Here is a 24,434-nt window from a genome sequence, read left to right as displayed (position 1 = left end):
TACAACAGTACAACAGCTACAATGCAATCCATTCCAAATTTCCATATGGACGTTTTGCTCAGAAAACAATATTTTCTTATTAGAAAACCATATTCCTGTGCAGAAATTTTATTTATCTTTCCTGCATAGAAACATTTGGTGATGAGAGCTTGCTTGCCCAAAAACATCTTGCCCTAGGTCTGCCACTCTTCCTTTTTCCATCCATTTACCCCAGCATTATTATCTTCTCTAGGCTTCTCATTATGTGGCCAAGGGGTTAGCTGGCCCTGTATGAGGTGTTACTGGCCCCGATTGTTTCATGTCTGGAATGCTTCTGTTTTCTGAGTGTTGGTCTTGATTTACTGTCCTGATTTTAGAGTTTTTTAAATACTGGTAGCCAGATTTTGTTCATTTCCATGGTTTCATGTGACAATTGTCCACATGCTTGTGGATTTCAGTGACATCTCTGTGTAGTCTGACATGGAGGTTGTTAGAATGGTCCAGCATTTCTGTGTTCCCAAATAATAAAATCAGGACAGTAAATAAAGAACACCACTCAGCAAACAGAGGAATTCCAGACATGAAACAATTAGGGCCAGCTAACACCTCCCAACAAAGAATTTCCCCAGGCAGGAAGAAGCCAGACTTTGAGGCTGCAAGATCATTCAGTGCTAATCAAGATGGCCAATTGCACAATTCACACTTGCCTAAAGCACACAAGAGTTCTTTCTCCCAACCTGGGCCTTCCACGGATATATAAACTGCACTTGCATAGTTTTCCAACAAACCTCAAAACCTCTGATGATGCCTGCCATAGATGTGGGTGAAACGTCAGAAGAGAATGCTTCTGGAACATGGTCATACAGCCTGGAAAATGCACAGCAACCCAATTTGACAGCTGTTCATCAATTACTTCTCCTGGTTCATCCTCCTTCCTTCATAATGTATCTTATGTTTTCCTTGTAGTTTGCAAACACATTAAACTTAGCAATGGTAGGTGCTTTATAAAGTTATCATCAGTTCAGATTTTTTATAGAAAAGGGATGCATAGTTTATTATCAATCACGTTTAAGACACTGTATCATTATCAATAAATTCTGTGCTAATTGTGAACATAAAGTAAGGAAGACTGCATTACAACATGTTGAATGCACACAGCTTTTGGAAAATAAGAACATTAAATTGTGCCTGTGTATTATTTTATCTAACAACATAGAGAACAGTATTTGCTGCAATGATATACTGAATTAATACACTTCTGTGAGCTTGAAATCTGAATCACTGAGGTGTATTTTATTGTTCACTAGAAGCAACTGAAAACAGTAGGCTTCTAAACATGGCAAGAATTAATAACCATCTGTTTCTATCATTCCAGAGGAAGAAAGTGCCATATATAAACAAGTATATTTTTATGTAATGAGAATAATTTTGCCTCCAAGTCCAATAAATGTTAAGGGGAGGTTGGATATTGATATTCTCAAACTTTTTAATTGAATATTGCTTAAGGGTTATTCTCAAACTGTTTTAAGTACGTGCCTTATTAATAGAATATTTTGTTTATGGTATTGTTTTGCATAATAAGGATTTAGCTGAACTTGATTCAAATTTTTGTTAGTCACTCGAGCTTCTTGATGGGGAAAAGGTACAGTAAAACAAATGAACAAATATCCATGAAGGGGAGATATATATCTAACACATCAGCATTGATGGGACAGCAATCTTATGACAAACCAAGAAATTCAAAATAGGTAGAAGACTTTTCCTTAAAATTATGACATCATATGAACCCCATATCCATGAAGCCATTGAAATCCACAAGTATGTAGACAATTTCAACAGAAAGGAGGAAACCATGAAAATGAACAAATCTGGTTACCAGTATAAAAAAAACAATAACTTTCCACATTCTTTTACTATATTAGCATTCCACTCAGCAATCCAAGTGAAAGAGTAAGGGAAAGCCTTCCTCTTCAGCTTTTTTGCCAAGTAATTTTGGCTCACCCTATAATAGTGGTTCCAAAGACAGCACCATAATACAATTTGCAATTAAAAAAAATATTTTTAAAAGAATTGTTGCAAGATCTAGGTTTCCGCACCTCACAAGATCCATTACATACATATATACATACATACATACATACATACATACATACATACATACATACATACTTACTTACTTAGGTGATCCCTCGTAGTTCAAGGATGATGGTCCTCCATCTTTGCTATCTTGAGGATGGATCCATAGAAGGCTGAAGAGACCTATTCTTGATCTGTGCGCATTCAGAAGACGACCTACAAGCCACTCTAAACACCTTCGCAGAAGCATACGAGAAGCTCGGCCTCTCATTGAACATCGAGAAAACCAAAGTGCTCTTCCAACAGGCATCAGCTAACCCCTCTGCAATGCCAGAAATACAGACATATATACATAGAGCAAACTGCAAACACATATAAATCTCCAAAATAAGTAAGCAAATCCTATCAGTCTTCATCTAGAATTTCCAGATTTTTTTTTCCCTTCCAGATACTGATTCTATGAAGCTGAAATGATGGTGGCAACTTTTTTTCTAGCCAGGCTGGGTTGGGTAGTAGCCTAAAGAGGAAATATGAAATCTTATAATGATCAGTGATCTTAACCATTGTTAAATTTCAGAACCAACAGAACTGATAAAAGCACTTCTGAGTATTCCTTGTCTAAGAAAATTTTATGAGATAAATGGGGTTGCTATAAGCAGACTGGCAACTTGAAGGCACATGCTCATAAACAAATCCTAAAACATACAATAATCACATCAATTTGGGATCAGATCTATGTAAGACCTGACCTCTAACAGCCCAATCTCTTTCTGGGCAAGCATGTATCACCCATCTTTGTTCTTCAAATATACACTGGCTTTTAGGCTTGTGCATTTCAGTTGAACTTTGATCCGTTTCTGCTGACCGGATTCTGGGAGACCCACAGATCTATTTTTGTGCGCCTCCTGAAAAGGAGCAGGTTGCTGAATAGGCATTTCTAGTCCACAGCTGAAAGATCCTGGAAGATCCGACCCATTGGTGGGAATGGAAAACTTATGAGACTCCCCTTTCCATTCCTGGGATCCTTTCCTTTTTTTCCTATCAAGGGAGCCTGGATTTGAGCAACGGGGATAAGGAAGCATCCTCCCTGGGACACTTCAAGGTGTTCTTCTATTCTGATTGGTGCAACAGGCAGACCTCACAGGGAAACCCCGTGCGAGCAGCACGTGGCAGCCTCTCCGTGCCTCATGGTGCCGAAAAGGAGTGGAGGAGCCGTGATCGGCTGCCTTATGGTCCTGTAAAGGACAAAAATACATGAAGGCTGAGCCTTTACCATAAAAACTTATGGTCAAAACTTTTGTGTCTCCCCTAAATAACGGGATCAGCTCATATTCTGCCAAAAGATCTGGCATCACACTTTTAACTGTTTTGCAGTTCATCCAGAAATCCCTATAGACCTTTTCGGAAGCGAGACAAACATCTATTTCTTTAGACCCCGGGAGCTTCTCTGGATACCATCTTGCTCATGTTGTCCACTTGGGCCCAGACCAAAGGAGTCTGATTCTTGAGAAAAACTTGCCATATCCAGTAAATCTCTTGAAAAGTCTTAATCAACTGGGCCTCCGACAGCCAATTGGGTAAAACGATGACAGATGTCTTGGACTTCCTGGTTTGAGGGTTTGAGGGTTTGAGAGTTTGAAGGTATGAAGAGGGTTTAAGGGTTTGGGGAGGCTTTGAGGGTTTGAGGGTTTGAGGAGGGTTTGAGGGTTTGAGGAGGGTTTGAGGAGAGTTTGAGGAGGGTTTGAGAGTTTGAGGGTTTGAGGAGGGTTTGAGGGTTTGAGGAGGGTTTGAAAGTTTGAGGGTTTGGCCATCTGACCAAGCCGAACAAGTCAAATTGGGCGAAGGGAACCAACCACTCCAAATCTGTACAGAAGCCTACTGGCTTTACTGTTTTGATCATTCACTGAGGCCATGGTTACAATATATTCCTTAACAACATATCTTAACCATGGCATCAGAGAACAGTCAAGACTTGATAATCCTCAAATGTTTTTCCAGACCATGTCTTTCCCAAATATTTTATTGTGATTTAATTTTCTTATATATATAAATTTTATTGAAAACGGTTGACAAAACAAAACCATAATCACATTTCAGTGATTGCACAGAAAGAAAGTAGGCGAGGACAGGGAAAAAGATGGGATGGGAATATTTGGGATGGGATTGGGGTGGGGAAAGAGACATTTACTCCAATCAGATAAGGAGATTTGAATATAAATGTCCTGAAATGAGAAAACAATACAACCTAAGGTACATTTACCTTACACCCGACAGAAAACACGTAAACTGCTCCTGAAAAAGAGGAAAAGAAAGAAAAAAGAAAGAAAGAAAGAAAGAATAAAAAAAGAAGAAAAGGGAAGAAAAAAAGAAATAATAAAAGTGACTTCCATCTATTGTATGGTGTAGTGAATAATGTTCTTTAATTATATTTCTATCTCCTATCTTGTTTTTCTTAAAGGTTGTCTCAGCCGCCTGCGCAGCTTAGTCCGAGGCAATTATTTAATCAGTCATTCTTAGTTGTCATATGATTATTTTGCAATTTTCTTTTTTAAGATAATGAGATAAACTTGTGGCCAAATTTTTAATTCAAAGACCAGTGTCTGCCTCCTTAGCTCCTAGATGCTTTCAATCCATTTGGTTTAATCATCACCACTTTTGTCTTTGCCTAAATAGATAATGGGAAAATGGCCTCTTCTTACTTCTATAGAGCGACAACATGACACTTATCACATGTCATATGTAGACTCATGCAATATTTTATACATCTATTTTCATTAATTTCCACTGAGCCTCAGATATTATTAATCAGAAATTAGATTCAAAATGCTTAAGTGCTTTAGCAATAACACACTAGTTAAACATTAAGATCATTTTATTTTGGTGCTAATATTCTTCTCTCCCTCACTTGAGAGAAAAATCAGGATATAAATAAACAGAAGAAGAGGAAGAAGGGGAAGAAAAAGAGAAGGAGGAGAAGCATTTCATTTCAGAAAATACTGGGTTCATTCAAACTGACCTGAGAAGTAAGTCCTTAAAACATCAGGGAGTTTCCAGGAAATACTTTATAGGATGTAGAATACACTGTTGATTAAAAAAAAACCCTTTTGATACCACATCAATTGCCATGGCTCAATGCTATGGTATCATGGGAGTTGTAGTTTTACAAACTCTTTTGCCTTATCTGTTTCATAGCATTACAAATCCCAGGAATCCATAGCATTGCACAGCGGCAGTTAAAGTAGTGTTGGACTGCATTAATTCTACAGTGATTTGTATAGAAGCAAATCGTGAAACTGGCAGAGATTTTTTCCCCCTCATCTGAATGAGTTCTAAAACATTGTTTGCCTTTTGGATATGAAACTTTTTAACACATATCATTTAGTGAGTAATAAGAATCAAAAGCTCTTGCCAATTCAAACATTGTTTACTTGCTAAAGTGGTAACTCTGAGAATGCTTGAAACTGTTCAACACACCAGCTGTTTCTCTATGGGCAAGCTGTTCATCTTGCTCAGCCACTCACCATGGAAGCGTGCCAATTGCTTACTGTGCCATCTCAAAAATAGTTCTCAAAGGTGAATTGCATTGGTCCAGCACCTTAACGTTTTAGATTTTTGGTGCCTAGGGAGATCTACCAGCTCCCATCTTCACTGCTAGGCATTATGGGTAGTTGTCCTCAGCAGGGGGGACCTGCTTTGGTGCCTCAGTGCTTTGGATGAAGTTCTCTTTCACACAACTGTATTCCTTTGGTTTTATTTTCATTATCATGGTTTCATCCTATTTGTATTTTGGTGAGACACTATAATTCTTTGACTAAGAATTTTAAAACCATCAGAAAACTACCAATTCCAAAATTCCATATACTTTCTTACTTACTTACTTACTTACTTATTTACTTACTTACTTAGGCGATCCCTCATTGTTCGAGTATGATGGTCTTCCAGGAGCAGTGTCCTGGTGGTGGATACGTAGGTGACTATGGAACCCTATTCTTGACCCACATGTTCTTCCACAATGAGGACATCAGTTTCCAGATGGAAGGCAGTCCTGATCAGGGTTGGCTTGAGCGATGACAGTGAAAAGTGAATCAAAATGCTATAACTGTGTGAGATGAAAGAGATCAAAATGAAAGCCAACATTTTCTGAAAACCTGTTCTCTACCATTATAATATGCACTTCAACAAAACCATATAAAGGACACAGAACTAAGCCCATAGCACATACTTGAAGGCTCTCTCTTTGTGTATGTATATTTTATATGTATATGACCGTATCTCCCTCTATGATTTTCCCCAGGACCTGAGCTCATCATCAGAGGACCTTCTCTCAGGCCCTATACCATTGCAAGCACATTTGATGGAGATGTGAGAGAAGGCCTTGGTGACTCCAGAAATTCCTTCCTACAGATGCCAAAATGCCCTCCTCCCTTGTCACCCTTCCATCAGTGGGCTAAATCTTTTCTATTCCATCAGGTTTTAAAAACGGTTAATATTTAAAGACTGCTGTATTGTTTTAAACTGAAAATTTTAATTGTTTATTTTAACCTTTTAATTGTTTTTTTTTTCATTTTAAAGTGCAGTTTTAAATTATTTCAATATTGTGGATAGTGTATTTCCATTCCAATGATGACTTTTGTACATCTGTAGCTGTGTTGTTCTATTTTAGAATTGCCAAGATTGCAGATCAAGCTACTTAGAACCTCATCACATTAGATAAATCCCCTGTCCTATGACACTTCCTCCACACAACCAGCACGGAGCTTACCAGATCTCATCCCATGACGCACATCTACTTCCAACGGGCCTCTGTGCCAAAAATGTTGAGGAAACATAGTAGGAGAGGGAAATTTGAACACGAGAGACTACTTGTGTTCAGGTAGAGAATGCTGGAGACAATGCAGGATCATGCCAAAAAGCTACGCTTTCCAGTGTATAATGGACAAGTGGGGGGTGCACTGCTTCCTTGAGATGCCTTTTGTTTGCAGTGGTGATTGCCCAGTAAGTCAGGAACCAGATCCTAATATATTCCCTACACTATCTATATATATAAAAGGGTAATGAAATTTCGACCTAGGATAAAACAACAAAACTACACACCCCAGAAACACTAAACTTGGCAGCACAACCCCTCATCCATGCCTCTACGTTCATACAACAAAAAGCTCCAGCTACTCCAGAAAACGGCCAGGTTTTGAGACTGCAAGACTATTCACTGCTATTCCACCTGGCCAACAAAGGATTCCCATAAGCCACAGCAACACGTGGCCGGGCAAAGCTAGTTTGTTTATTGAGATAATGAATATGCACCAGATACAAATTCATAACTCTAGATCACTGTTTCTTAAACTGTGTGTCCCAACTCTAAATGGGGTCCCCTAACTCATGGACAAACTTCGACCCTCCAGGTATTTTGGATTTCAACTCCCAGAAATCTGATCCAATTTACCGACTATGGGAGTTGAAGTCCAAAACATCTGGAGGGCCAAAGTTTGCCCATGACTGCCTTGACTTTTTATTGGGGTTCTGAAAAAATTCAAGAGTAAGCATTTTATAGATGCCACCTAGAGGTTGTTTTAGACATTTAAACATAAATCTGTAATGTGCAGTGCTTACAGTGAAGTCTGCAGAACATGTTTCAGCTATACTTCATAAAAAGGAAGATCAACCTATTCAGAAAGCCTTGCAAATGCTAATTTATTATTTTTAAACATTTGATTTCACTTTCCATTTATATGCCTATTGGGACTTATGTAAACATTTCTTGGGCAAAAAGGGGTTGCAAGTGGGGAAAAAATTAAGAAGCCCTACTCTAATTTACAATGACATAACGGTCATTGTGAATTCCAGCCAATCAGCATTATCCAGCCCATCTCTTTAAAAAAAATGCCACCATAAAATTGTTTGAAAAGAAAACAGGATGTTATGAATATGCAGCAATGTAAAAAAATAGAGCAACAAAAATGAATAACACCAGCTGGTTAATGGAGAAACACAGCATGTCTGTTTTTTTAAAAGGTAATTTACCTCAACCCATTTAAAAATCGGGTCCTGAAAAACAATTGCAGTAATATATTGATTCAGGCTCAGATCTGTCCATCCCCCCCCCCCCACACACACACACACACACTTCTTTCCTTGCATTAAGCCCACTTAACCACCCCCTTGCTTTTTATCCCTTCTTTCTTGGCCACATGGAACATATAAACTACAGTTGCTCAAGGGAACAAGTCTTGTGAGGCTAGTGGGGGAAAACTCTTGAAAGTTGACAGTAGCAAAGCTAACACACTTTCATGATTCATTTTCCTCAAAGGATATTATGTTTCATGAGGAGATGAAATATTAGTTTGTGCTTTATTAACAATAGTCTTTAGAGAGAAGTTTCTGAGTGTTCATCTTAATTCACATTCTTTGTTTAATCACACATTTACATACTATGTTAAATATGCCGCATACAGTTCAGGATAGCCTTCTTTATTGACTCATGAATAAAGGTGTCCCAATTGGTAGAGAATCCATTTTGTACACAGGTAGGTGGAATACACACACACAGTTTTTAAACCAGCAACACAAGTATGGAGTCTGAAAAAAAAAGCCCAAGCTGTGATCATCCAGCCTCCTCCTGGCCTTTCTGGCCTGCACCTTGACCTAGAATCATAGAATCGTAGAGTTGAAAGAGACCTTGCGGGCCATCAAGTCCTGATGCGGGCCCTGCCAAGGAGCAGGAAAATCTCATTCAAAGCACCCCCAGCAGATGGCCATCCAACCTCTGCTTAAAAGCCTCCAAATAAGGACCCTCCACCACTGTCTGGGGGAGAGAGTTCTACTGCCGAACAGCCCTCACAGTGAGGAAGTTCTTCCTGATGTTCAGGTGGAATCTCCTTTCCTGTAGTTTGAAGCCATTGTTCCGCATCCTAGTCTGCAGTGCAGCAGAAAACAAGCTTGCTCCCTCCTCCCTATGACTTCCCCTCACATATTTGTACATGGCTATCATGTCTCCTCTCAGCCTTCTTTTCTGCAGGCTAAACATACCGCTCCTCATAGGGCTTGTTCTCCAGACCCTTGATCATTTTAATCGCCCTCCTCTGGATGCTTTCCAGCTTGTCAACATCTCCCTTCAATTGCGGTGCCCAGAATTGGACACAGTATTCCAGGTGTGGTCTGACCAAGGCAGAATAGAGGGGTAGCATGACTTCCCTGGATCTAGACGCTATACCCCTATGCAAGCCAAAATCCCATTGGCTTTTTTCACCGCCGCATCACATTGTAGACTCACGAGGACTCCAAGGTCTTTTTCACACATACTGCTGTCGAGCCAGGCATCGTCGCCCATTCTGTATCTTTGCATTTCATTTTTTCTTCCTAAGTGGAGTATCTTGCATTTGCCCCTGTTGAACTTCATTTTGTTAGTTTCGGCCCATCTCATCTGTCAAGATCGTTTTGAATTCTACTCCTGTCTTCTGGAGTGGTAGCTATCCCTCCCAGTTTGGTGTCATCTGCAAACTTGATGATCGTGCCTTCTAACCCTTTGTCTAAGTCGTTAATAAAGATGTCGAATAGAACCGGGCCCAGGACGGAACCCTGCAGCACTCCACTTGTGACTTCTTTCCAAGATGAAGAAGATGCATTGGTGAGCCCTTTGGGTTTGTTCGCTTAACCAATTACAGATCCACCTAACCGTAGTTTTGCCTAGCCCACATCTGACTAGCTTGTTTGTCAGAAGGACCTCTGTCACTACAGGACTCAGCTACTCCATGCTGCCATGCGTGGAGATGGCACATTCCCCTTTTGCTGGGTCTCTGTCTCCAGTGATGAAGAGATCAGCTCCTTCTCCTCCTCTTCTTTCTCCCCTCTCAGAAAGCTGCTCCGGGAAGATGCACTGGCCCAGATGCTGGAGAACCTCCCTGAGGAGCATACTTTCAGGAGGTGGCCCACACTGCTGCCTAAAAAAGAGCAGGAGCAGGATGAATGGGAAGGAGATCCATGGGCAGCTATGTGTCAAGAGGATGATTTGACATGCCCTGCAGACTATTATTTATTTATTTATTTATTTATTTATTTCTATCCTGCTTTTCTCCCAAAGCGGTTGTCCAGGACTCTCCTTCCCTTCCCTCCTGCTCTTTTTCAGGCAGCAACATGGGCCACCTCCAGCCAGTGGACCTTCCCAGAGTGGCTTTCTGAGAGGGAACTTGCCCTTGAGCAGGATGGAGGAGGAGAAAGAGAAAGGGGTGGAGGAGAAAGAGAAGGTGGAGGAGGAGATGCCCTCCTCGCTGGATACAGAGGCCCAGAAAAAGGGGAGCGTGCCGACGAGGAGCAGCTGAGTCTCGTGATGGTGGAAGCCAAAGCGCAGGCTGTTTTGGCCCCCTCTCAACATGGAGATGCAGAAGGCCTGAGAAAAGAGCCCAAGGGGCTTTATGCAGTCCACAGGCCTTGGATTGCCCTTACCTGCACTATAGTATGTGTGAGAGACAACACAGTTACTATCCGAGAAATGTTGGAGAGGATGCCATCTTCATTACTGATTTATTTGGAGCCAAGAGAATACTGGTTTCTCTATAGCTACTGGATTAGTTTCCTTGTATTATGGGAAACTAGAGCTCTCTGATTGGTGGCATTTCTCTGAACCAGTCTGCTGCACCGTTACATTAGGTCCACATGCCTGCACCACTTATTTCATAATGAAAGACCCTTCTCTCAAGTGAGTTGAAATGTTTTGCTGGGGCATTTCAAAGTCAAGTCCAATTTGCTCTCCATTCTCACTCTCTGGTTTTTCTTTAAGCTTAGCTGCTTTCCATATATTTTGATTCCACAAAGTATGTTTTTTTCCCTATACACATTAGCTTTCATTTCTCCCAGCAGAGCTGTGAGTTGTTTTGTTTTGCCTCGAATACAAAACTTTCTAACCTTCTTTGAAATGAGCTCTATGTACTCTCAGACACACCAAATGAAAACAGTTAACCTCGATCCAAAGAAGGATTGCATAAGATTTCCAGCACATTTACCAAAATGTACTTCGAGTAAAGTGCAAGGTTTTGTCCTACAGAAAAAAAAGAATGGATTGAATTGTTTAAGAAAGATGGTTTAAAACTGAATGTCTTTTTCCCCACAGTAAAGAAAAACTCAACTCCAAGGAAAAAGTGTTTCTTGAAGAGGGAAATCTAATCTTTTTTAAAGCAATGCTTCAAAGGGAAATAAACTGAAAAAGAAATATCTTTTGAAATATTGCAAATGAAATTTCAGTTTCTCTGCATTTTAAGGCCATGCATTATCTACAGAACTGGCCTGCCTTTAGCTTCAGAGAACAAAGGCAAAAATATTTGTATTTATTTGTTTATAGAAAAAAATCTTTTATTTTTCAGTCCTTCTTAACGTCTCCAAATTGGCTCAAAGCACGAAAATCACAGCCATGGTTCAATAAAAAATTGAGAACAGTAAAATTATGATAAAGCTAGAGAGAAAAAAGATAGACGGTAGATAGATAGATGATAGATGATAGATAGATAGATAGATAGATAGATAGATAGATAGATAGATAGATAGTGATACCATCAAAAAGGCTGCAACTAGATGTATCTCTTCCAAAGTATGTATGTAGTGCTGAAATGGTATGGCCATGATCATTCATCAAAATATGTAACTATGAGACATAGCTATAAAGAGTTTCCCATCTGACCGTTCCAACCCATCTTTTCTCAGCTGCATTCTTCAAAATCTGGCCATTTTCTGGTTGGTGGAAAGCAGGGAGGCATCAGACAAATGTCCAGCTATGTTCCTATGGCTGTAGGCGTTCACAAAGATATCAGGGTTTTCCAGAATGCACTTAAGATGATGGCATTGCTGTCTTTCCAGCTATAGATAGATGTCTGAATGCTTTTCTACTCCCTTTGTTCTCCACTGATCAGGAAACAGCTCGGCTCAAGGGGGGCACCACCAAGAAAATATGGTCTGGGGTATTTGGCCATTGCATGGTTGGTAGTGAATTCCAACCGTCACAACATCAAAAATGTGAGTTGCAATCGTGTACATTCAACTAGTTAACCAACAGAATATCAGTTGTGCAGCTTGGACTTCAAGTACTCATCACAACATTCCTATAACCATTTCCAAGTGCAAACCATTCTAGCAGTTTAAACTTCTACCAAGACTTCATTGCTCAGTCATGAAGAAGCCATGCTGGGAAAAAATACTTGACATAACATCAGTCATAATCCACAACAATATATTATTGCTGGGGGAACAACATTCCTCCTTTTTATCAAACTCTTTGGGGGGGGGGGGTCTAAGTATTTTGTCCAGATCTATACATGCACTTAGTGTAAAATTCTTTGATCTTCTTTTAAATTGCTAATTTATTAAATAGGTTTTTAGATTGTTGAAACTACTCCTTGATGAGTCAGATGTTTAACATTGACTCAAATTATTAAAATTGAAAATAGTTCGTGCTGTCCTGAGACTTTTGAAGATAGGTTATAATTTTTTTTATCTATTAACTCCATGCTTACCTATAGTCAATAGAGCAAGCTGCTGCTACTGCTACCCTGTTTCCCCAAAAATAAGACATCCCCTGACAACAAGACCTAGTAGAGGTTTTGCTGAATTGCTAAATACGAGGGCTATCCAGAAAGTAGGCTACGTTTTGGATTTTAAAAAGATCAAAGTATAGGATAAATCATTTACCATATGCAGCTGAAAGACACATCCCAAAACTACAATCTCATGTAATTCCCATTTAAATTTAGCCACGTTTCTTATAGATAAATGAGTTTGAAAAGTACTGCACCAATAAATTTGCCGCCTTTCTCCTCCGTTTCCAACAATGGGGGCGTGGCTGGCAGTGCAGCGTTTTGGCTACTCTGCAGGAAGGGAGAAGGGGGAAGAGCTGACGACACAAGCGGGGAATTTACTGGTGCAGTACTTTTCAAACTCATTTATCTATAAGAAACGTGGCTAAATTTAAATGGAGATTACATGAGATTGTAGTTTTGGGATGTGTCTTTCAGCTGCATATGGTAAATGATTTATCCTATACTTTGATCTTTTTAAAATCCAAAACGTAGCCTACTTTCTGGATAGCCCTCGTATAAGGCCTCTCCCGAAAGTAAGACCTAGCAAAGTTTTTGTTTGGAAGCATGCCCACCAAACAGAACACCAGAGCATGCAGAATTGGTAAATGTACATACTATAGATTGTTGTACATGGAAATGATGGTAGTAACAAGAAATTCCTAATAGGATTCACAGTTTGTCTGGTTATGCAGGTTTGTGATGACAACTACTGTACAGTATATAATAGATGTTCATTTTTTGTTTAAAAATAAATGTGAATTATTCTTCATGGAAAAATGAGAAATCCCCTGAAAATAAGACCTAGTGCATCTTTGGGAGCAAAAACTAATGTAAGACACTGTCTTATTTTCGGGGAAACACAGTAAGTCAGACATCTGCACACAGTCATTTCCTTTTGCCTGGAGCTATGCTCACCAGAACTATAGCATTTGCACTGTTCTCACTACTTGTAGACAACCCACAAAAACTGGAGACTCTGGACCAAGCTCTGGGATCTAACAATCCTAATTTTGCAGAGCTTGAGGAAGTTTCTTCTTGGACCTCAAGACCCCCAATCAGCATGGCCTGAAGTTTTCCAAATGCTATTGGTTTGCTTTTGTGGTGTAACTTCATTAACAGTTGAGTCTTCTACCTATATTGTAGTCTAATAGCTGAAAAAGGAAGAAAGCCACCCAGCAATTCATCTCCAGAAACTTCCCTGTACAAAAAAATGCTGCATATATAGAATTTGAACCTGTAAAGTGCTGAGCATTCAGTCTTGCATGGAAGCATACTGGCACTCGTCACCAATAATTAGTCACACAGACTTTGATGGGATTGTTGCTAGCACTTCAAGCCAGCGCGTATGTGCTCCAACAGGTCAATAGATCAAGCTAGACTGCTGAACACGGTAACAACCAATGTCGGAGTCATACTACTTTCAGAGAGGTCGATATTTATCTTAGATTTTCCTTGGCGTTAGCTGTTTGATTTTTATTACAGAGTCCATCTTCAGAAAGCTTTATGTTTACAACGTCCACAGTGGCAAGTTTTGAGAGCAGGCTTGATAGACTTGTGGGTACAAAGAATAAAAAGATAGAACAAGTGAAGGAAGATCTGTTCAGTTGAAGTCAGAGATTGCTTTATTTTATAAACGATAGTTGTTCGACTATACAACTAGAGAAGAGTCCTGAGAATATCTCTAGTTCAGGTTTCCTTTCTTTGCCCTTATGGTTTCAAACTTTCCTTCCTTTTCCATTTCAGGCATTTATCCATTCCTGGGTAAAACATATGCACCCTCCACCCTCTTAACATCATTTCAGTTTCCCTCGGTACACTCTTGGGGTGCATCTGCATTGTAAAATTAATGCAATTTCACACCATTTTAATTACTATGGTTCAATGCTAATGAATCATGGGAGCTATAGTTTCATAAAGTCTTTACCCTTCTCTGCCAAAGAGTGCTGGTGTCTCATAAAACTACAAATCCCAGGATTTCCTAGCATTAATTTCTGTTTATAAAATAACATTTCATACAGTAACTTGTATTCCTGCTCTCTACATCTCAACACAACAGGGCTCAGAGCTCTCCTGCTTTGCTCCCCTATCACTTCTTTATAACATCTACTCTCTTGAAGATGTTGGGTTATCTAAGCAATCATGCATGCATTTTCAATGTGGAATGGTTTATGTAGTTAGTTTTGCTTGTTGCTTAGTAACCTGAAGCAATGGGAAATGGGAGATGTGGGAAATGGGAGTAAACTTCCTGGAGACTTACAGGAAGTGACATATGCCTTTAGAATTTGGGGCATAAAAGGAGAGACTTTCTTTTGTTCTCTCTCTTTTTGGCTCTTCATGCTCTGCCTCGTCATGCCATGCTGATGTTACTTCTTTGTTAAGAGATATGTAGTATCCTGAACTGTATTCTTTTGGAACTAAGATGTTATTACCTATATGACCATCATCATACAAGATTGTGAGTAAACATATTTTTACTATTTTACTTTTGATGTCTCTTTAAAGGGAAAGGGAGGCTAGCTATTTTGCTTTTTCTCACCTCTGCTCACGTAAACCCCTAGTCTTCTGCATTTTTGCTACTCTGCACCAATATCTAACCATATTGGTATCATAATCCTAACAGGTTATGAGTATATTCCTAATAGAAGAAGATATTGAGAAATCAGAAAATCTTGCTCAGTTTGTTGAGGTGACAAGCTTTGCTTGCTGATGATTAAATATGTACAAACTTTGTTTCATGCACAAAATTATTACAAATATTATATAAAATTATCTTCTAGCTACATGTAGAAAGTGCATTCAATACAGAAATGAACTTCATGTTTAGGCTTGAGTCCTTGAACTTGTTTGGAGGTTCTAGCAGGGACTAAAGACTGGAGACCTTGGTACACTCCTTCTATACAGTGTTCCCTCACTTATCGCAGCGGTTAGATTCCAGGACCACCCACACTAAAGGAAAATCCACGAAGTAGGCACGCTATATTTATTTTAATATTTATATATTATTTTAGTAGTTACTCACTATTTTAAATCTTTATCAACCAATCGTGTGTTGATAAATCACCTCCTTCTCCTCCTGTTGCCACTTGGGCTCCTTTTCTCTCCCTTTGACTTCTCCTTCCTCCCTTCCTTAGGCTGTAAGTTGTAATTTTTTATGATTTATAATATTCTTTTAGAGTTTATTGAAAAACCGTGAAACAGCGAATCCACAAAAAGTGAACCGCGAATTAGTGAGGGAACACGTTGTCCTCTTCCACCAAGTGTGCAGCTTCGGTAGGGTGAGGGAGGAAGGTGACACCCGCCTAGCCAGCCAGATCAGCCAAATCAACCCTGGCGATCAATGAGGTGACAGACGTCATAGCCAGAGTGCTTTCACAGGCCTGAGTCACATCAGCAATTATGTATGTATTGTATCTGCTTTCCAAAATCCCCTCCCCCCAATATTCAAAACACTTCAAGTCCCAAGCATTTTGGATAAAGGATACCCAACCAATATTTCTATGGTAACTTTCTGAACCATTTTGCAGAGTTGGGCTTAGGAGACATGGTTTTATAAATAATAAAGATATTTAGTTTGCTCATATCATATATTTTGTATATACAATTAAATACAGAAATATCTAATCCTCTCCATTATTGGAATATGCATTTGCATTGTGACTAGAAAGAAGTCTGCAGCTTAGACAGTAACATATGTTTTTCAGTTCAAAAAACAAAACATAAACCATCTCTCATCAGGATATTCTTGGAACGTTTGCAAAAGAGGATGCATTTTATGATATCTCATTTCTATGTAATAACTACAATATAAAAAAGAACAATTGCTAAGAAAACAAGGGCCCCAATTACACATAGATGATATCTTTGTTGGTGATCCACTTAGTAATATTGCCAAGAGTAAAATATTAAGTATAACAAGCACAGATGTTACAAGAGTTGTTAGAATACAGATGCCCTATGATTTGCAATGTGGGAGAAAGATCTATTTGCAAAAGAATACAGCTTCTGTCTCTGTTTAAGAGAACACACCAAATGTTCCCAAGCATTAAGACAGAGGCTGAGAAAGAGTGACTTGTCCAAGTGGGTTTCTATGGCCGAGTGGACACTCAAGCCCTGATCTCTAGAGTCCTGGTCTAACACTCAAACTACTATATTGTACTGACATGATACCATATAATAATATAATATGCTAGGAGTCCCTGTGGATTAAAGCCTTGTGACTTGAAGGTTGGGTTGCTGACCTGAAGGCTGCCAGGTTCGAATCCCACCCGGGGAGAACGTAGATGAGCTCCCTCTATCAGCTCCAGCTCCATGCGGGGACATGGGAGAAGCCTCCCACAAGGATGGTAAAAACATCAAAACATCCGGGCGTCCCCTGGGCAACGTCCTTGCAGACAGCCAATTCTCTCACACCAGAAACAACTCAGGTTGCTCCTGACACGAATAATAATAATAATAATAATAATAATAATAATAATAATTGAGCTTTAGGATTGACTCTGAATGTGATCATGATGTTCATCAGAGAAAAGGTGATGGCGGGAGTGTCCCCCTGGACAGAGAATTGGGCTGAAACAACCCAATCCAGCTGTCTGGACTTTTATACTCAGGGGTTTTCAACAAACTCCAGAGTATCACCTGACTTTGACTTAAGTGGGACAAAAGTAGATTAAACTCGGAAAACCTGAGATACTCACCAGAAATTGCTTTGCGTTGTGGTCAGACCACATTCAATTTGTGATACATCCAGCTTTGTGTGGGCATAGGCGACTACTACCTCCCACCAGCGAACTCAGTGACAACACACACACAGTGCTGGGATAACAAAAGGCCACAACTTTGTTTATTGATTACAAATGAGCAACAGGGCTGGCTGCCATGCTGAGTCCTGGATCAGGGATCAGGAAGCCTGCTGCTGACCTATACCACTTAACCACACCAGAAGGTGCTGTTGTTACTGACCAGCACAATACCTGGACATCGTTACTGCTGCACCCCTGATAAACTACTGGATGCCCCCCCCCCAATAGGGAGGGAATAAGCAAGCCAGATCCAGGGCCCATGCCACACACACATCTGCAAGTTGTGACAAAGGAACAAAACTCTCAAAAAAACCAATAAACCATAAACAGATATGAAGGGTGGATGGACCGGGACATTCAAAAAGGCATGCTGCCAGTGAGCGGCCTTGGCCAGCTTTAATAGGCTGCCGGAGGATCGAGCAGTGGCTGGCTCCCGCCAATCAGAGGGCAGGGGTGGGCCCACTACTGATTGGCTTGCTGGTCCTGCGGCGGGAACCTTCCCTCCATGAAGATGACTTATGGAAAGAGAAGCCCCCACAGGCACCATGACAAGTGGGGGGAGGGGGGGCACCTGCCGCTGCAACATCCCTACCCAGTAAGTTGGGCTGACTCTTTTTTGGATAGTGTGCACAAGCCCAATATCACCTTGGTGGCTATCAATGCCGACACAATATCTTGATTACTGCAGTACATTGTGCTCAGAGTTGTCCTTAAAGCCTACATAGAATTTGTGTTAGGTCTAGAATTTGGAAACCAGATTGCCAACCTGCACTAGCTAATCTTTGACAAAGGAGATTCACTGGCCAATTTTCCTTCACAACACAGACTTTTTAAAGGAAGCTGTATATCTGAATTTGTTTATTTTTGTATCTTTGAATTGCAGCTTCTGCCAATAAACTCAAGTCAGTTCATAGCTAAATATAATCCTTTCTAGTTTAGCAAACCAAATACCAAAGAGGAAGAGGAAAAAGAAGGAAAGAGAGGACAAATTAAAGTGATATGATATCTTCATTGGATTTCTCTCTTAAACAGTGATGGGGTAGTTAAATATCTTTGTCCCTGCCATACAAATGAATGGGAAGCTCAACACTTTTCTTCTGATGAATCCCAGCATCTGATGTGAAGCAAGCCTTTGGCTGCTTTGTATTTCAGAAATGAGAGGGGTATATAGGAGACCAGGTTGCTGGAAGAAGGGCAAAAGGCATCAGTACGTTCTCACATTCACTCGATTTGTTTTGTTGTTGTGTGCCTCCAAGTTGTTGCTAATGTGCGGTGACACTAACAGCCTCATCATACTCACCTTAAAAAGCAACCTAGGAGCCCCGGTGGCGAAGTGCGTTAAAGCGCTGAGCTACTGAACTTGCAGACTGAAAGGTCCCAGGTTCAAGCCCAGGGAGCGGCGTGAGCGGCCACTGTTAGCTCCAGCTCCTGCCAACCTAGCAGTTCAAAAACATGCCAATGTGAGTAGATCAATAGGTACCGCTCCAGCGGGAAGGTAACGGCGTTCCATTCAGTCATGCCGGCCACATGACCTTGGAGGTGTCTACGGACACATGACCTTGGAGGTGTCTATGGCGCTTCGGCTTAGAAATGGAGATGAGCACCAACCCCCAGAGTCAGACATGACTGGACTTAACGTCAGGGGAAACCTTTACCTTTACTAGGACATTTTCACCCTATCTTCTGGCCATCACACAACATTGTGTGACTTCTGACAGAGGCCCCACTGGAGGCTTCCTCCACAACATGGGAGGCACAACACATGTGCCTCCCGTGTTGTGTGATGAGAAAAGTGTTGCTGAGAGGGAGCTGTGCACAGGGCAACAGATTCACCCCGTTGTCCTTCTCTTTTCTCCCCGAAGCCAGGCAAAGCTTTACCTGGCCTTTGTGATGAGGCCCTAGGATGGACCTATCACAGAATTTTCTTGGCAAGATTCATTCAGAATTCATTCAGAATGGGTTCATCTTTGCCTGCTTCTGAAGCTAAGAGATTGTGACTTTCCCAAGATGAGACAGTGGGCTTCCATGGTAAAGCAAAAATACAAACCCTGGTCAAAGTCCAATGGTCATAGAATCATAGAATCATAGAATAGTAGAGTTGGAAGAGACCTCATGGGCCATCCAGTCCAACCCCCTGCCAAGAAGCAGGAAATCGCATTCAAAGCACCCTCGACAGATGGCCATCCAGCCTCTGCTTAAAAGCCTCCAAAGAAGGAGCCTCCACCACAGTCCGGGGGAGAGAGTTCCACTGCCGAACAGCCCTCACAGTGAGGAAGTTCTTCCTGATGTTCAGGTGGAATCTCCTTTCCTGTAGTTTGAAGCCATTGTTCCGCGTCCTAGTCTGCAGGGCAGCAGAAAACAAGCTTGCTCCCTCCTCCCTATGACTTCCCCTCACATATTTGTACATGGCTATCATGTCTCCTCTTAGCCTTCTCTTCTGCAGGTTAAACATGCCCAGTTCTTTAATCCGCTCCTCATAGGGCTTGTTCTCCAGACCTTTGATCATTTTAGTCACCCTCCTCTGGACGCTTTCCAGCTTGTCAACATCTCCCTTCAACTGTGGTGCCCAGAATTGGACGCAGTATTCCAGGTGTGGCCTGACCAAGGCAGAATAAAGGGGTAGCATTAATTCCCTGGATCTAGACACTATACTCCTATTGATGCAGGCCAGAATCCCATTGGCTTTCTTAGCAGCCGCATCACATTGCTGGCTCAGGTTTAACTTGTTGTCCACCAGGACTCCAAGATCTTTTTCACACGTACTGCTGTCAAGCCAGGTGTCCCCCATTCTGTATCTTTGCATTCCATTTTTTCTGCTGAAGTGAAGTATCTTGCATTTCTCCCTGTTGAACTTCATTTTGTTAGTTTCGGCCCATCTCTCTAGTCTGTTAAGATAGTTTTGAATTCTGCTCCTGTCATCTGGAGTGTTGGCTATCCCTCCCATTTTGGTGTCATCTGCAAACTTGATGATCGTGCCTTCTAACCCTTCGTCTAAGTCGTTAATAAAGATGTTAAACAGAACCGGGCCCAGAACGGAACCCTGCGGCACTCCACTCATGACTTCTTTCCAAGATGAAGACAACGCATTGTTGAGTCAAACCACTACACCACAATGACTCACTCATTCACTTCACATTTGGGTTTTATATGTTCTAGGGATGTAAAATAAATGAGCATTTACTATCTTGTCAAACAGGCCTCTGATAAAAATATTAACAATACAACTTTCCAGCAGTTTCAGCATTTTTAGTTTTGCAAGGTCAACTGCTGTTGTATCAAATAAATATATTCTGTCTTGGAATGCCTGAAGAGCCATTCCTTTATTAGACCCAGCAGATATTTTTCCTTTTGTCTATGACAGTGTCAGTATGTTTCACAACAAGAAAGAGAGAAGATATTTTAAAATCCCAAGAATGGAAACTCAGTGTCTGGTCTTGTGGGAGTACACTTAGCAGTAATCCACCCCAGACACACAGCCCCCTTCTATATAATCCATTTCAAAGCAGATGATCCGGATTTTATATATCAGTCTAGAAGTAGCTTCAGTCTGTGGAACACTATTTGCTTGAACCACAGTAAAAAGGGACATAAGCTCTCTTGAGGAAGATGAAGATGAAGAGACACAAGCTACCTTTTCCTTTTGTCTTATTGCTGCATCCCTTTTAATGTCTTTGTGTAATCCATCCACTGTCACATTATTACATATGTGACCTCATTTTAGTTTGACAATGAGGGATTTCTCAATATTCCTTCCTATCTATACTCTCAATGTCAAGATGGAACCATGGCAGTTGAAACAGACATATGCTGTTATAACTGTGTAACCTTTTGTGTGTGTGTGTCAGGAGCAACTTGAGAAACTGCAAATCGCTTCTGCTGTGAGAGAATTGGCCATCTGAAAGAACATTGCCCAGGAGATGCCCGGATGTTTTGATGCATTTACTATCCTTGTGGGAGGCTTCTGTCATGGAGCTGGAGCTGATAAAGGGAGCTCATCCACGCTCTCCCTGGGTTGGATTCGAACTGGCAATCTTCAGGTCAGCAACCCAACCTTCAAGTCATCAGTCCTGCCAGCACAAGGGTTTAACCCAGTAAGCCACCAGTGGCTCCTACTATGTAGCCTGAAAGGGCTTCAGATGAGCATCCTAGAGCTGTAATAGGTAGAGTTGTGCATTCATGTGGAATTGCTGTTCGTTTTGTGTAGTTTCATTCGTGTCGTCTCATTTTCGTATTCATGTCCCGCTAACGAAAATGGGCCACCTATACAACACAAATTTTCATTTGGCTAACGAAAAACACAAAAATTTCCATGCCATTGGCGGCAATGGGAGGGCTTCTGAGCTCATCCTCCCCTCTCGGATTTTGGGCTGAAAATTGCCACACACGAAGGGCATTTTGATCCCTTTTAGCCCACCGACTTTTAAAACGTTTGGATCTTCCCCAGAGTACTATTGTTATTAATAATATTATTATATCAACCCCACTTTTCACAGATCAGATCTAACATGGAGGCATCTCCCTCTGCCAGTCTCAGGTCAGATTCCCAGATCCTATATATATATATATATATATATATATATATATATATATATATATATATATATATATTTGTATTAAGACCCATTGGTACACATCAGCTGTAAGCCCGCTGCTTATTGTTACACAGCAGAAACAAAACGAAAGCAAGCACAATGACTGTGTGGCTTTCAATTTTGTGTCACCTCTCGTTTCCTATGAAAATGTCATCATTCGTTTTGTGTAAACCAACGGTCAAAACAAAATGATAGCACGAAGGAAACGAAGGAAAAAAAGTGCACACATCTCTAGTAACAGGTAGTAATAGCTAGGAATCAGGCTGTGTCAGAGACCGGACCATCTTAACGGATGGCTAGAACAGTCGACATGGAAGGTGCTGAAAGCAGCAGTTTAATCCCAACCCCCATGATCTGGAATAAGTTCACTTCTTTCCACATCTGCCAGCTTTTTATTATGACAGACTCACTCTTCTGAACAGTTCTTACAGCCAATTACACTATGTAACACAATTTTTGTTCCTAGGTTATACATGCCATTTCCTAATTGGTCCTGTCATAAAAACATGGGGAAAGTGTATTAAACTGCAAAAATTTTGATTTTGGAGGACATCCTGTGGCATATTTTACTATAGTTTTTCAATGAATACCTCATAGAGGCTCAACCAATTCAACATTGTTTGTGGCGGCCACAAAAACAAGGTTTCTGGAGTAGAACAACTACTTTCAAAGTAAGTATCACACAATTAAACAGTAAATAACACTTTCGAACCAGGAACAAAAAGCTTTTTTCAAATTTTCTTACATAGTTCTAGAATATTTTTTTTTAAAGTTTTAATGTTTTCACCTTTATCTATGTCGGAAGTTTGCACTGAAAAATGGGGCAGAAAATTTTAAGATGAAATAATAAGAAAGAAAAACCCAGCTCTGTGAAGCAGCATAAATCTAGTTACAAAGTGGTTCCCAGCGGCATGCATTCTCTTCCCAACTTTCTCCTCTGCCACCTCAGCACAACGCCTAATTTTCCAAAAGCATCCTTTGGAGAAAATGGACTATAATTAATTAACTTACCTTTTGAAAAACAGATAATGATGTGGGGAGGGGAGAATGTTTAATTTAATATGAAGTCATGACCAAAATAAAATGTATTGCAGACCAAAAGGGAAATTATAACCAAACTGGGGGGAGAGAAATAAGCACACAGAACTGTTTTTAGAAAATCGCTCTGAAGGACCAGCTCTTTGTGGATACAAACAGATTTAGTGTGCTCAAAAGGAAACTATATTAAAATGGCAAAGGTCTTGGTAGGTTCTATTTGGAAATGAAACATCGTTTGTTTTTGCAAGTAATGAGCAATACAGATTGAATGGGTTTTGTTATCCCATCTCTTTTAATCCAATACTTTTGTGGGAAAGGATATAACTCTGTAACACAATATTTATTTATTTATTTATTTATTTATTTATTTATTTATTAAAGTATTTATATTCCGCCCTTCTCACCCTGATTTTTTCTGATTTCCAATTGCATGAGGGTATACTCGATTACGGCCACAGGGGGAGCTGCTGCTTCATCATCCACTGTTACACCGAGTCCTTGATAGAGCACTTCCTCATTCTTCCACACACTGCTGGACGATTTTATGATGTTGTAAATTAGTTAAATTAGCCTCCCTGCATAAAGCGGTTCCTAAATTTCCTACTTGATAGATGCAACTATCTTTCAGGTTGCTTTAGTGAACAACGATTTGAGCTATTTTAATGGTCAGATGCTCAATCCAACCCAGGATGGCTCTAACTGATGACCTCCCAAAAAGTAGCTGCCTACTAACCAACTGTGCCACAGCCTGGCCCAATACAGAAGGTTTTGACTGCCATGTCCAGCATCTTCATGTTGGGTTAGGAAAGATTATTTCATGAAGCTTGGAAAAGTACTTTCAGTCAATGTAAACCAAGGGTGTAGCTACACTTTAGATTTAATGCAGCTTGACACAACTTGAACTGCCATGGCTCGATGCTATGGAAGCACGGGAGTTGCAATTTTACAAAATCTTCAACCTTCTACACCAAAGAGTGCTGATGCCTCACCTAAGTACAACTCACAAGATGCCATAGCATTGAAACATGACAATTAAAGTAGCAACAAACTGCATTAATTCTACACCTAGGAGCCCCCGGTGGTGCAATAAATTAAACCCTTGTGCCAGCAGGATTGCTGACTTGAAGGTTGGGTTGCTGACCTGAAGGTTGCCATTCAAATCCGGGGAGATCGTGGATGAGCTCCCTCTGTCAGCTCCAGCTCCCCATGCAGGGACATAAGAGAAGCTTCTCACAAGGATGGTAAAAAAAAAAATCAAAACATCCAGGCTTCCCCTGGGCAACGTCCTTGCAGACAGCTAATTGTCTCACATCAGAAGTTACTTTCAGTTACATTTATATATGTGTGTGTGTGTGTGTGTGTGTGTGTGTAATTATATCATTCTATTATTA

The sequence above is a fragment of the Anolis carolinensis genome, chromosome 5 (assembly GCF_035594765.1).
Source record: "Anolis carolinensis isolate JA03-04 chromosome 5, rAnoCar3.1.pri, whole genome shotgun sequence".
NCBI classification, from domain to species: domain Eukaryota; kingdom Metazoa; phylum Chordata; class Lepidosauria; order Squamata; family Dactyloidae; genus Anolis; species Anolis carolinensis.
This window is presented reverse-complemented; position numbering follows the sequence as displayed.